Here is a 14,012-nt window from a genome sequence, read left to right as displayed (position 1 = left end):
CAGTTCCTTCATCATTAGTATGGATTATATATGTATATGTATTATATTAGTATCATATATATCAGGTGCTGCTGCTTTCAGTCATTGTGCAAATGTGCTGTTTGTAAGCTTGTAAAGCTGCAGTCAGCTGAGACTGAAGAAGTCACCTGATCAAGATTCTATCCAAGATGGCGCCGCGTATGGATGCCCTGGTGCTTCAGTGCGTTACTTTTGTCTTGTTTTTGTGCATTTCTTCTGTGTCTGGGCACTCCTCTGGATATTCTTACACCAGAGAAGAGCTCCTTAACTGCAGGACTACAACGCCTGTGGATTTATTTCCAATATTTGTCGCATCTGCGGCAGATTTACTGCTGACTCTGATCAGGAAAGTGAGACGTCGAAAGAGAGGTAAGCGAGCCGGCGTACTCGTGCGTTTGAGGAGACGCGGACTGAGAACGGCCCTTCCTGGGATCTTCCTTTCTAATGTACGCTCACTCTGGAATAAGATAGACGAACTGGCCCTGATGAGAAGCATGAACAGAGACTTTGCCTCCTCCTGTGTCTTATGTTTTACGGAGTCGTGGCTCAGTGAGGACATCCCGGACTGCGCGCTCAAGCTGGAGGGCTTTCATCTGCTGCGCGCGGACCGGCAGGCCGCTCTCTCCGGTAAAACCAAAGGTGGAGGTGTCTGCTTCTACATCAATAGTGGCTGGTGCACAGATGTAACAGTGATTGCTCAGCACTGCTCTTCCTCTCTGGAATACCTTTTTATTCACTGCAAACCGTTTTATTCTCCGCGGGAGTTTGCTTCATTCATCCTGGCCGCTGTTTACATCCCGCCAGACGCGGATGCGCAAGCAGCTCAGTGTGCACTCGCAGAGCAGATTCTCCACATGGAGCGGACATTCCCGGACTCTCTCATCATTGCTCTTGGGGACTTTAACAAAGCCAATCTGAGCCATGAGCTTCCGAAATATAAGCAGTATATTAAATGCCCGACCAGAGAGGAGAGGACATTGGACCACTGCTACAGCACGATCAGCGGGGCCTATCGCGCGGTGCCCCGCGCTTCACTCGGACTTTCTGACCACGTGATGATCCACCTGATCCCCACGTACAGACAGAGGCTGAAGCTCTCCAAACCTGTCGTGAGGACCAAAAAACTGTGGAGCAACGAGGCTGTGGAGGAGCTTCGCACGTGTTTGGAGACCACAGACTGGGGACACAATGAAGGCTGCTTCTAACAGCTTGGACGAGTTTACGGACACTGTCACCTCCTATATCCACTTCTGTGAGGACAGCATTGTGCCATCACGCACCAGGGTGAGTTATAACAATGACAAACCCTGGTTTACTCCTAAACTCAAAAAGCTGTGGCTGGAAAAGAGAAAGGCGTTCAGAAGCGGAGACAGGGACTGCTACAGAGAGGCCAAGTACAGGTTCACTAAAGAAGTGGACATTGCTAAACATCAGCACTCTGAGAAGATGCAGCAGCAGATCTCAGAGAATGACTCGGCCTCTGTGTGGAAAGGTTTTAGGAATATCACCAACTACAAGCCTAAAACCCCCCACTCCACTGATGACTTGCTCTTAGCCAACACCCTTAACGACTTCTACTGCCGTTTAGACGAGCCATCAGGCAGCCTTCACACCTCCAACGACCCCAACAATAGAGGCACTTTGGACACTAATTCCCCCACCTCCCCCCCCTCCATAGAGCCATCACCACCATCAAACTGTTCACCTACAACACCCCCCTCCTCACCCCACACAAAAGAGGATTTCACACCACCTCCTCCGACCACAACTCTTCATATTCATGAAGCAGATGTGAGGAAGCAGTTCAAGAGTCTGAATGCTCGGGAAAGCTCCCGGCCCAGACGGTGTGTCTCCTGCCACCCTCAGACACTGTGCAAACGAGCTGGCCCCAGTGTTTTCTGGCATCTTCAACTCCTCACTGCAGGCATGTCATGTGCCTGCCTGCTTCAAGTCCTCTACCATAATCCCTGTCCCCAAGAAACCTAGGATCACTGGACTAAATGACTACAGACCCGTGGCTCTGACATCTGTGGTCATGAAGTCATTTGAGCGCCTAGTTCTCTCCCATCTCAAGACCCTCACGGCCCCCCTCCTGGACCCCCTGCAGTTTGCATATAGAGCCAACAGGTCCGTAGACGACGCCATCAACATGGCCCTACACTTCATCCTGCAGCATCTGGACTCCCCAGGAACCTACGCCAGGATCCTGTTTGTGGACTTCAGCTCTGCCTTCAACACCATCCTTCCAGACCATCTCCGAGGCAAGCTTTCCCAGATGAATGTGCCTGATCCCATCTGCCGGTGGATCACTGACTTCCTGACGGACAGGAAGCAGCATGTGAGGCTGGGAAAGAATGTCTCGGACTCCCGGACCATCAGCACCGGCTCCCCTCAGGGCTGTGTTCTTTCTCCTCTGCTCTTCTCCCTGTACACCAACTGCTGCACCTCCACCCACCAGTCTGTCAAGCTAATCAAGTTTGCAGATGACACCACCGTCATTGGGCTCATCTCTGACGGGGATGAGTCTGCCTACAGGAGGGAGGTTGAACGTCTGGTGTCTTGGTGCAGCCACAACAACCTGGTGCTGAATGCCCAGAAGACAGTGGAGATTATTGTGGACTTCAGGAAGCACACAGCCCCACTCCCCCCCATCATCCTGACTGACACCCCCATCACCTCTGTGGACTCATTCCGCTTCCTGGGTACCACCATCACCCAGGACCTGAAGTGGGAGCCCACCATCACCTCCGTCATTAAGAAAGCCCAGCAGAGGATGTACTTCCTGAGGCAGCTGAAGAAATTCAACCTGCCAACACGGACGATGATGCAATTCTACACTGCAATCATCGAGTCCATCCTCACCTCCTCCATCACCGTGTGGTACGCTGGAGCCACTATCAGGGACAAACAGAGACTGCAGCGTGTTGTGCGCTCTGCTGAGAAGGTGATTGGCTGCAGACTCCCATCTCTGCAGGACCTGTACACCTCCAGGACACTGCGGCGTGCAGCCCGGATCTCAGCTGACCCTTCTCACCCTGGACACAGTCTGTTTGACCTGCTCCCCTCAGGCAGGAGGCTCCGGTCCATTCGCACCAGAACCTCTCGCCACAAGAACAGTTTCTTCCCCTCTGCTGTTGGACACATGAACAATAACCACATGACTGTCCCCGCCACTAACACATGACCCTACGCTGTGTCACTGCATCATTTCATGTTTGGCACTGATCACCACCTGCACTCATGTATATATCTTTCTACGTAGCACTCATAATTCTTATTCTCATGTATATATCTCATGTATATCTCATGCACATATCTTTCTTTCTACATAGCACTTTAATTCTTATTGTCTGCACTGAAGCACCGCAGCAATTTCCTAATGTTGTAAACCTCAACATCTGGCAATAAACCCATTCTGATTCTGATTCTGATTCTGATCAGTGAGCAAACGTTTCTGAAAACGTCCAGATGAACAGAATCAACCTTTTGGGATCAGCCAGCAATGCAACATCATTGTTGTTCAGCTTCAGAGGTTTGCAGGAATGAACTGATGACCAGAAACAGCTGCAAAGTCCAAGAAAATACCAGCTGGAGTTCAGCTGCATTTGAAGAAGTCAAAGAAAAGTAAGGATGGCAAAGGGCGACGTTTTCTTCCAAAGAGCTGCAAACATGGTCGACGCCTCATTAGAAGAATCATCTGGACATTTGTGAGGAACTCTAACCAAGAAAGCAACGTCACACAGATCCAACAGACAGTTTCCATGACTGCAAGTGTTGAGTGGAAAAATGCTACATTGCATTATTGCATCCTCTCACCACAGGAGGCGCTGTTGGCACCACTGATTGCTGATCAGCTGTTCTCTGATGATCTGATTGATACTGTGAATAACGGGACTCACTGAACTCTGTGACACAGTGAAGATTACAGAGTTTAACTTCACCCTTTAAGACTGACCACAGAACCAAGTCCGCCAGAGCTTTTGTTATATTTTTACATGCTGTGGAGCCATTTGTGGGAGCATTTCAAGTTGCTATACATCAATACAACTGTTATAGCCCTAATTTTAATAATATGTATGCATTAAGTCCATAGTAACTACATAAATTGCAAAAAAAACCTCTGCTCATCCATCTCTGTGTGTATCAGGATACATTTGGTTCATAATACACAGAAAAATCAGAGTTATTACCTGTAATAAATGTGAAAGATTCCTGCAGTGATAACCAGGCAGGACTGAAACACATCCAAGCTGTCACCACGGTAACAGCACCGTCCATCCACAGGTGAGGGGAGGAGCAAAAAGAGGGACTTTGACCATTTTATACTAAAAACACTCAACTAATGTTTCTAATATGAAACAAATAAGCCCACATTAATGTGAGCGTTTATTAAATAATAATAATAATGATGATTTCCTCCTGATCTCATTTCCACAGCAGAGAAAACTGTGGTGTATATTGAGGTGGAGGGTGTGGTCTGTGGCTCAGGTGTAGAGTGAGGGTGGGGTGCACCACAGCAGCATGCTGGGACTGCTGAGGGTGGAGGAGGGAGTGATGATGACATCAGAGCTGCAGCACAGAGACCAGTGAACACACAGTCTGTTCATCTTTGCATAGATACAATATACAGCACAATATTGAATGACAGACACGCTGTGGGAGCTTCCACAGATACACTGACGTCAGCATCCAGAGTCCTCCTGCTGCTCCCCCCTCAGAGCCCCGTGATCAGCACCAACACATTCAGTTAGATGACAGAGTCCAGCTGCAGCTAGAATCAGCTCCCCTCTGTGAACAACAGCACAGCGTCAGTGTTTCACACTCAGTGAAAGGAGGAAACAGCAGAAGAACACCATGTGTGCTACGTTTCCCAGGACACACTACAAACTGCACAAATACAGAGCAGCACGTGGAAGGACCTGGAGCTGCATTTACAGAGCTGCAGACAGCGTGATGTCCTGTATGGACAGGTGGAAGGAACCAAGTCCTCAGCTGGAACACTCGTGTTTGTCCACAGACAGGAAACACAGCAGGAAACTTCCTCACAGAAGTGCAGCTCATGGATAACACACTTCCTGTCAGTCAGAATGAGGCTGCAGCCAAACACAGAAAGGTGTTTTTGTCCAGATGAGCCCAGAGAAGAAACACGAGTGTTCACAGACATCAGAAGCTCAGAGAGGTGAAACATGAGGTTGGAGTCCTCGTCAGCATCCAGAAGAGCTGCTGTGAAACCCTGAGTACTCATGACAGACTCTGATGGCACAAACACATCATGATTCAAACAGAAAGACAAACATGGAGCTCCTGATCCTCCTGCATGAGAACAAGCTGACATGAGCGCTGTGTCTGAGAGTGTCTCCCTGTCACAGTGACAATAACACAGCTGCTGCTCACAGTCATTAAACTGACCTGAGGTCAGCTGTGCTCCTTACATATGAACCATGTGACCTCACATCAGTGCTGTGGATGACTGTAGTCATAGAAGAGTAGAGCTGTAGCAGGTGGTGTGAGGAGGAGGTGGTGTATTCTAGTTAACGCAGTACTGAAACACTCCAGCAGAGGGCGCTGTTAAGTCCTTATTGTAACACAGTTACTGTGTGCAGTTAGACTTCATACATAATCTGCACTTATTTCCATCAGACATGCTGTCAGTAAATGATTGGTTTCTATTGATTCTACTTCCTGTTGACTCGTTTGATGACAGTGAAACAATCACAGCTGATTGTGTGATGATGTAAACTGTCACTGTTACATTCAGTGTGTGTGACATAATGTTAGTGCAGGCTGATAACAGCCTGGTTCTGTTAGAAACACATGAACGTGTCCATAGATCAGTGTGTGTTTAACATGAGAGCTTCAGCGCTGCTGCGACTATCAAAGTGCCAGACCTCTGTGATTTTAGCCACTCTGTAACCTAATTCTAAGGCTTTGTTAAACTCGACGGTGACCCAGACCCCGGTGGGAGCTCTGGCCTCGTCGTCGTGAAGGCACGGATCGCTTTGTTGATTAGTCTCGGCGCAGGTGCGACAGAGGGAGAATATTAATTTACCTCCGGGGGGTTTTGTACGGTAGAACGGGGAAATAGAGCCCGCGCGGTGGGTAAACGGTGGCTCTGATCAGCCCGAAATAACTGCGAGGGTCTGCAAAATTCTCTCTGATGATTTGGGGGTGATGCAGAGGGTAAGCGCACTTGGCGTTGACGTAAGGGTACAGGGATGTGACGTCTACGTAATACACATTTTCTCCTGGCGAGGCGCTGTAACGCAGCCTCAAGGCCAAAGTGCGGCCTCCGTAAAGTCCCGGTCGAGGAGACAGAGGTTCCGGGACTTCGTAGCTCCGCATAAAATTTATAACCTCCTCGTTCGATTTTTTCATCTTGTTCCATTCGTGCTCCCACAGAGTGACCGTGCGGACTCTGTAAACGTTTCTCAGCTCCCGGAGCCTCGCCTCGGCAGAGGCGTGCAGGTCCCCGTAAGGAGCGCGGGTCAAAGGGCAGATTTCCTCAGGCCTGTAGCATTTTGGACAGCCGTGATAAAAGCATCCCAGAAATTCCCACACCCACTTTTCCCCGTTAATCAACGCGTATCTGTCGACAAAGTACGGGCCTATTTTTTTCTCCCCGCCGGTTGTGAGAGCGTGTTGAACGGGAATTTTCTGAGAGTGAGCTACCCACTCCAGCCACTGAATGGACGCGTGCGAATAGGCTCTGAACCTGCGCCCGTAGTTGTCGGGCGAGGGGATGGCCAGACTGTTTTCGGGTAGGAAATTGGTGAGAAACACTTTCATGCAGGCTGAAGCTATAGTGACGCAGCTGAAAGGGTCTACTTTAGTTTCGCCTATAAAACCGTCTCTGAACTTTACGCACGCCTCTCTCAGGATATTAACGTCGTTTCGACAGTAATACAGGGACTCTTTTTCAAAGTTAAACACTCCCCGGGAGGCCTCGCAGTGCCAACGCAAAAACTCTGCCCGTTCGGGGGGTGACATGCGCTCCACCCCGTAATCTGAAGGAGGAGGATACGGACCCGAGTATTTTAAACGGTCCCGCGAGCTGAATTTGTGAGGAAAAAATCCCTTGGATTTGTCCTCGAAGCCTAAAGCTTTGGGCATAGCGCTGAGACGCATGGTGAGAAAAGAAAGCGAGTCTATGAATTTGAGAAGGAAATCGGATTCTGTGAAACATATAATTTTACTGCCTTGCATGATGAGAGAGGGCGTCATCCCACCCCCCACCAGGTGACTTAGAATTAAATAGCTGTCAAACCCTTTCGCGTTGTGCGCAACGAACGTGGTCTCTCTATATCTTTTCCTTCTGTATCTTTGGAGAAACTTTTCAACACAGTCTACACCGTAAGCGTGCCACTCTTCTCCTTCTAGAGATTTTGTGCACACTAGGTAAGGGACGTGCGCCCCCTCCCTGTCTGGGAAGGTTTCAAAGTCATAAAAGATTATGGAAGCGTTATCAGAGTTTTCATGTTTCAAAGGTTGGATGTAACACAGGTGTTGATCGTTGTCGGGAGGAAGCTCCGCGCGACAGATTTTACATCTGGCGGCTGTGCACCTGTGCATTCCGCGACGGGAGAGGCGCTTGCAGTCCGGACATTTATACAATCGTTGACAAACGCTGAGGTCTGAACCGGAGTGAATTCTAGGTTGTTTGTGCTTTAAATAACACGCACGTGTGCGACATGATCTGTTACAATCCGTACAGATTACAGAGTCCAGAAAGTGAGAGGGGCATGCGGGGTCAAAACAGAGGTTGCAGCGGTTTTGACAAAAGTGTTCCTCTCTTTTATAATACCCGCGGTGACATTCCTCGCAAATGTACTGAATTCCTAAAAATGTTTTTAGATTTTTTATCCCGTAATAGTGATGGTGGAATAAGAATAAGTACAGCGGGTGAGGCGTGTTCGGGTAGTCTGTTTCGATTAATGAAAGAGTTCTGTCCTCGGGCGGGCGGTAAAACACGACGATTTTACGTTTTAGTATTTGTTCGAATTTACCTATGTCGGTGAGAGTTACCTGAGTGCGATCGCTCAACCCCGCTAAACGCTGCAGCTCTCTGCCGCGTTCCAGGGCCTGTTTATCTGTGAAATGAGGTTGAGTGAGGTGAATCAGGTTGATGGCAAAACACAGATTATCGTTTTTGTTTTTTACCACGTACAGACAGCGACGCTTTTTGACTAGAATTTCATCATCTAACATTTTTTGAATCTTTTTACGCGGGTCATTACTGCCACCGCCTCTAGGATTTCTAATTACTTGCACAACAATTTCTAGGGGAGAGCCTGCGACGATCGCTCCGTTTGATTGTATCAGCCTGGCTAGCAGGTCCTCAAAAACCGGTACAATGTTTTCAGCGCTTTCGTCGTCGACGCTAAAAACAGAGTGATTTCGCGCGTGCTCGCTGATGATCTCCAGTTGAACCCGGTCGTTACGACTAACTTCCGGTCTGACCCTATCCGCTAGATCTACAAAATTATCCCTGACGTCGAGGTAAAATTGAGCGAGGTCGCTCGCTTCATCCGGAGAGGGAATGTTAAATACTCGCCTTATTTCGAAATTATTAAAATGTTCGCGGCGAGTCACCGCATCATTCTGTACCCGAGATCCTCCTCCTCCTTCTTGTTGATGCTCCGCAGGCCGGTCCTCCTCCTCCCTGGGCTGCTGATGATGATGCTGCTGCACCTGCTGCTCCCCCTGCTGCTGGTCGTAGAGCTGAAGAGCATTTTCTATCGGCTGCAGAGGGTCAAAGTTCAGTAGACCGGCAAGCCGTTCGTTTTCAATGTTTTGAAGGAGGACCTGCAATGCGTTTTCTAAAGGTTGTAGTGGGTCGTTTGGTGGTGGGGCTATATTGTTTTCTAACGGTGGGGCTAAATGTTCATCGTTTCTGTTTAATTCTGCCACGGCTTCCAACAAAGCCTCAGGAATGCTGTGTTCTTCCGACATGATTTTCTTTATTTCTTAATTCACAGACTTTTACATGCTTTTACTTTACAGGTCCTTGTGTCTGTATATCGATGCATATGTGCGAACTGTTATGGCGTACATGAAAGCGAGGTTTTCAAGGATTCTCTTCTTATGAAGCATCCGTCGAGCTGTAAGAAAAGACGGACAGAATGTATTTTTAAACCTTACATTTTTTATTTTTATAGAGCAGAGAAGTTTAATAGGATCGATTCATCCCCCCGTCAATTACCTCTCAGTCTCCTGAGAGGAGGAGATCTGGACGGTTCCTCCTCCTCCTCAGCCTGATTTTCTTCCGCCTGATTTTCTGTATCGGTCTCTGTCGGGGGGAAATAAAACAGAAGAGATTTAAGAAAACAATCTCCTCCTTCCTATTTTTTTGAGAATGAAAAAACTTTTTATTTACCTCGCTCCTCCGCCCGATTGTCTGTAGCGGGGGATTGGTTAGGAATATCCGCAATCTCGGCTGCCGAGAAATAAAACAGAAGAGATTTAAGAAAACAACCTCCTCCTTCCTATTTTTTTGAGAATGAAAAAACTTTTTATTTACCTCGCTCCTCCGCCCGATTGTCTGTAGCGGGGGATTGGTTAGGTAAATCCGCAATCTCGGCTGCCGAGAAATAAAACAGAAGAGATTTAAGAAAACAACCTCCTCCTTCCTATTTTTCGAGAATGAAAAAACTTTTTATTTACCTCGCTCCTCCGCGCGATTGTCTGTAGCGGAGGGGGCTTGAATAGGTATATCCGCAATCTCGGCTGCCGAGAAATAAAACAAAAAGAGAAAGATTTAATAAAAAAAAAACTTTCTAGCACGCTTTATACCACTCCAAGTCGGGAGGGGCGGTATAGCACACTCGGATTACTCCGCCACATCCTGATATTTATCGAAATGACGGATATTGCATCATATTGTTTACCTTTTGGTTTAAAAGGTATTTTCCTGCAGTTCTCCCGGTATGCGTTGACGAAAATAACGTCGTCGTCTTCTTCTTCTTCTTTTCGCTGCGGCGGGGTCTGTATATTCTCGATTACCTCTGTCGAGAAATAAAGCAAAACTTTTTAAAAATCTGCTCCGGGTCGGGAGGGGCGGTATAGCACACTCGGATTACTCCGTCACATCCTGTTATTCAACAAAATGGCGGATAATGCATCATATTGTTTACCTTCAATTTTAAAACTTTTTTCTCCGCGGTTCTCCCGGTATGCGGAGACGAAAATAGTGCCGTCTTCTCGTTCTTCTCTTCGACGCGGCGGCAGCGGAGGTTCTGCGGGGGATATGGCTTCTAATTCGCCGCGGAAAACGGCCGGATTTCTGCTGTTACTCACTGCATTATCGATTGTTTCTGTAAGTATCAGAGCATGGTTAAATCAAGTCTATCTAAACTTATTTAAAAAATGGTATATACTTATTTAAACGTACCGTAGTCCACTTGCGTGAAATCATTGATGTAGAAATCTAAAAGAAAGTAATCAAATTATTGACATCTCTGTTGATATATAATTTAAAGTCGTAAAGAAAAAAACTTACCGGGGTGAGGTATGAACAGTTCTGGCGAGATGGCCCTGGCGCTCTGATCGGCGGCGTTGTTTGAACGGAATGCTGACATAATATTCACGGATTCTTCCTCGCGATTGGTAGAACTGTCACAGATAGCGACTCCCCTTCCGTTTCTTCTCTCATTTTATCCTAGTCTAGCGAAGCATCTGTTTTTCGCATCTTTCTCTTGACAATACCGATAGTTAGAGAGGGTTTTTTTTTTTTTTTTTTTTTTTTTTTTTTGATTGCCTTCTTGCGAACGCCTTCTGTTTTCCACATTCTGCAACGGTAAAATATAGCTTTGAGACGGGTATTTGTTTTACCAAATGGACAATTGCTGTCTGACCTTGTTCTTGCTGTTGACAAAACTCGCCTCATGGTTGACTCTTTCCCACAGAGGGGGGGTGCTTTAATAAACTTATTCGAATATGAGCTTTTTTCCTCGCTAAGACTTGTTTTATGGGGAGATGTAAGAAATTATTTACCGGGTTACAAGCAATGATAATATCGTATGTTGACTCCTCAGCGGATCAACATTTTCTATCTATTGAGAAAACCCATTGTAAAAGTACCCGCGGTGTGTGTGTGTGTGTGTGTGTGTGTGTGTGTGTGTGTGTGTGTGTGCCTTCTTGCGAACGCCGTCTGTTTTTCCGCATTCTGCAACGGTAAAATACGACTTTGAGACGGATATTTGTTTTACCAAATGGACAATTGCTGTTGACAAGACTCGCCTCATGGTTGACTCTTTCCCACAGAGGGGAATAAACTTATTCGAATATGAGCTTTTTTCCCCGCTAAGACTTGTTTTATGGGGAGATGTACGAAATTATTTACCGGGTTACAAGCAATGATAATATCGGATGTTGACTCCTCAGCGTCATCATTTTCTATCTATTGAGAAAACTTATTGTTAAAGTATTGAAGAAAAAACTCTCTACTTTGGTCTGACAAGGAGCAGGTTGCGCAAAACCTACCTCATATAGATGTTTTAATAATAATAATAATAATATTTTTTGGGGGGCGTGTTATAGGATATAAGCATTGAGAAAAAACTGATATCTGCTGTCTCACTCCTCCTTGACCCGCGGTGTGTGTGTGTGTGTGTGTGTGTGTGTGTGTGTGTGTGTGTGTGTGTGTGTGTGTGAAACAAGATCGCCTGTCGCTGGTTTGTTTTTTCAGTCTCTTGTAAAAAAGGACTCTCAAAAGGAAAAGTAGTATTCACTAAGCGATATTTATTCAATTTTTTACACATAGGCAGCCTGTAGGTTACAAGCGGATAGAAAGTTCTTCTTTTCATCACAAGCTATGGTGTATCTTAAAGGTTTTTTTTTTTTTTTTTTAACAGCGTCTGTATTGTAGGAAAATAAAATACTATTGAAATCTCTACAGGAAGTCACTCTTTATTTCCATTACAAACGCCGGTGCAGCTTAAGAAAGTAAAATTACATCCGCTCTGTCTCTCTATACATCACAGAATCAGCTGCTGCATCACCGCTGTGCTTAGGGAACATGACGCAACAGGTCTGAAAATGACTAGACACTTCCGGAGTATTTCCGGTAGGGTCATAAGGTCCGGATCGATGCCTTCCATAGTAAATATGCTGTATTTGAATATGTCATATTCAAAGCCTTCTTCTTTGGGAGAGCAGATCTCATCGGACACAGGAACGCTGCGGGGCTGCAGAAGGAAATCCATCTTGCGTGTGTGACTTAGAAATTGTGACGGACTCCTCCCTCTCTGCTTTTTTATTCCCCTCCAACAGATGGAGCGCTTCCAGAGGTTTCCCCCTCCCTCTAAAAACTTTTTTTTCCCAACAACAGATGACGCGCTTCCGGAGGTTTCCCCCTCCCTCTAAAAACTTTTTTTTCCCCAACAACAGATGACGCACTTCCGGGGGTTCACCCCTCCCTCTAAAAACTTTTTTTTTCCCCAACAACAGATGACGCGCTTCCGGGGGTTCACCCCTCCTTTCTCAGGGTGCAATTCGACACGGTTAGCAACAGATGGCGCGCTTCCGGGGTTCACCCCTCCCTCTAAAAACTTTTTTTTCCCCCAACAACAGATGGCGCGCTTCCGGGGTTCACCCCCCTTTCTCAGGATATAATTCGTCACGCGGGGGGTTTCCCACCCCCCTTCTCTGGATGCGATTCGTCACGCTCATTACACGCTTCCGGGGGGGAGGGGCGGGAGGTCAAAAGGTCGTGATTAGGGCCATCAATCACTTCGGATCAAATTTTGTCATAAGCTGTATGGGATTATCTCTCTTATGAGCCATGTGACCTCACATCAGTGCTGTGGATGACTGTAGTCATAGAAGAGTAGAGCTGTAGCAGGTGGTGTGAGGAGGAGGTGGTGTATTGTAGTTAACGCAGTACTGAAACACTCCAGCAGAGGGCGCTGTTAAGTCCTTATTGTAACACAGTTACTGTGTGCAGTTAGACTTCATACATAATCTGCACTTATTTCCATCAGACATGCTGTCAGGAAATGATTGGTTTCTATACATTTCTAAACACAAAACTTCTTCACACTTCTAACATGCACATTTACACAACTAAATCAATCAATCAATCAATCTTTATTTATAAAGCACTTTTCATACAGAGAAAATGTAGCACAAAGTGCTTTACATAGTTAAAAGCAGCCCACCCCACCCTCCAACTCACTCCCCACACTCTCAATACACATATATCCCCCCACCCACACACACATACACACACGCGCACACTTAAAGAGTAAAAATTGGGCTGGGCTCGCATGAGCCAAGTGAGGAAACACTATAACAGGGAGCCGTCTGCACCGGGAGCCGGTCACAGACCGCAGCCTCCAGGCTGGGCACACAGCAGGAGGGAGGCAAAGGAGCCCCCCAGCCAGGCTGAGAGGACCCCAGAGACCCAGCAGCCACGGTCAATCACAGCCCCGGTGCAGAGAGCGCCCTCCGAGGAAACACTGGAGATATGACGCAATACAATATATACAGGGTAAAATGATAAAATAAATAAGAACAGGATACAATATAAATATAAATAGAATAAGAAGATTAAAAAACGAATAAGAATAAAATCAAACAAATATTAGGTAAATCCTAAATTAATAATAGAATAACAGGATAGAATAAATAAGCATAAAATAAATAAACGCTAAGTAAAAGCTAAATTAAAAAGGTGGGTCTTGAGCCTGTTCTTAAAAACATGTACGTTCTCTGCGGCCCTGAGCTCCTCCGGCAGGCTGTTCCACAGACGAGGACCATACCACTGAAAAGCTGCCTCTCCGTGAGTATGTGTCCTGACTTTAGGGACAATCAAAAGGCCAGTACCAGAGGACCTCAGGGTCCGCGAGGGTTCGTATGGTAAAAGCAGATCTGAGAGATAAGAAGGCCCAAGACCATTAAGACATTTAAAAACCAATAAAAGAACTTTAAAATCGATCCTGAAACACACGGGGAGCCAGTGCAGCGATTCTAAAACCGGTGTAATGTGGGCCCGCCCT

The 14,012-nt window shown here is 46.7% G+C and overlaps 1 protein-coding gene across 1 annotated transcript in view; it reads left to right on the top strand.

The window, feature by feature from the left end:
- The window catches only part of LOC147336918 (protein NLRC3-like), a 1,139,417-nt gene that overhangs the window by 247,126 nt on the left and 878,279 nt on the right, over nt 1–14,012 (top strand). The window lies entirely within an intron of this gene.

The sequence above is a fragment of the Aulonocara sp. 'chitande type north' Nkhata Bay genome, linkage group LG3, assembly GCF_057382095.1.
Source record: "Aulonocara sp. 'chitande type north' Nkhata Bay isolate Kocher_YH1m ecotype deep benthic linkage group LG3, A_spYH_male_GT1.1, whole genome shotgun sequence".
Taxonomy (NCBI): domain Eukaryota; kingdom Metazoa; phylum Chordata; class Actinopteri; order Cichliformes; family Cichlidae; genus Aulonocara; species Aulonocara sp. 'chitande type north' Nkhata Bay.
This window is presented reverse-complemented; position numbering and strand designations above follow the sequence as displayed.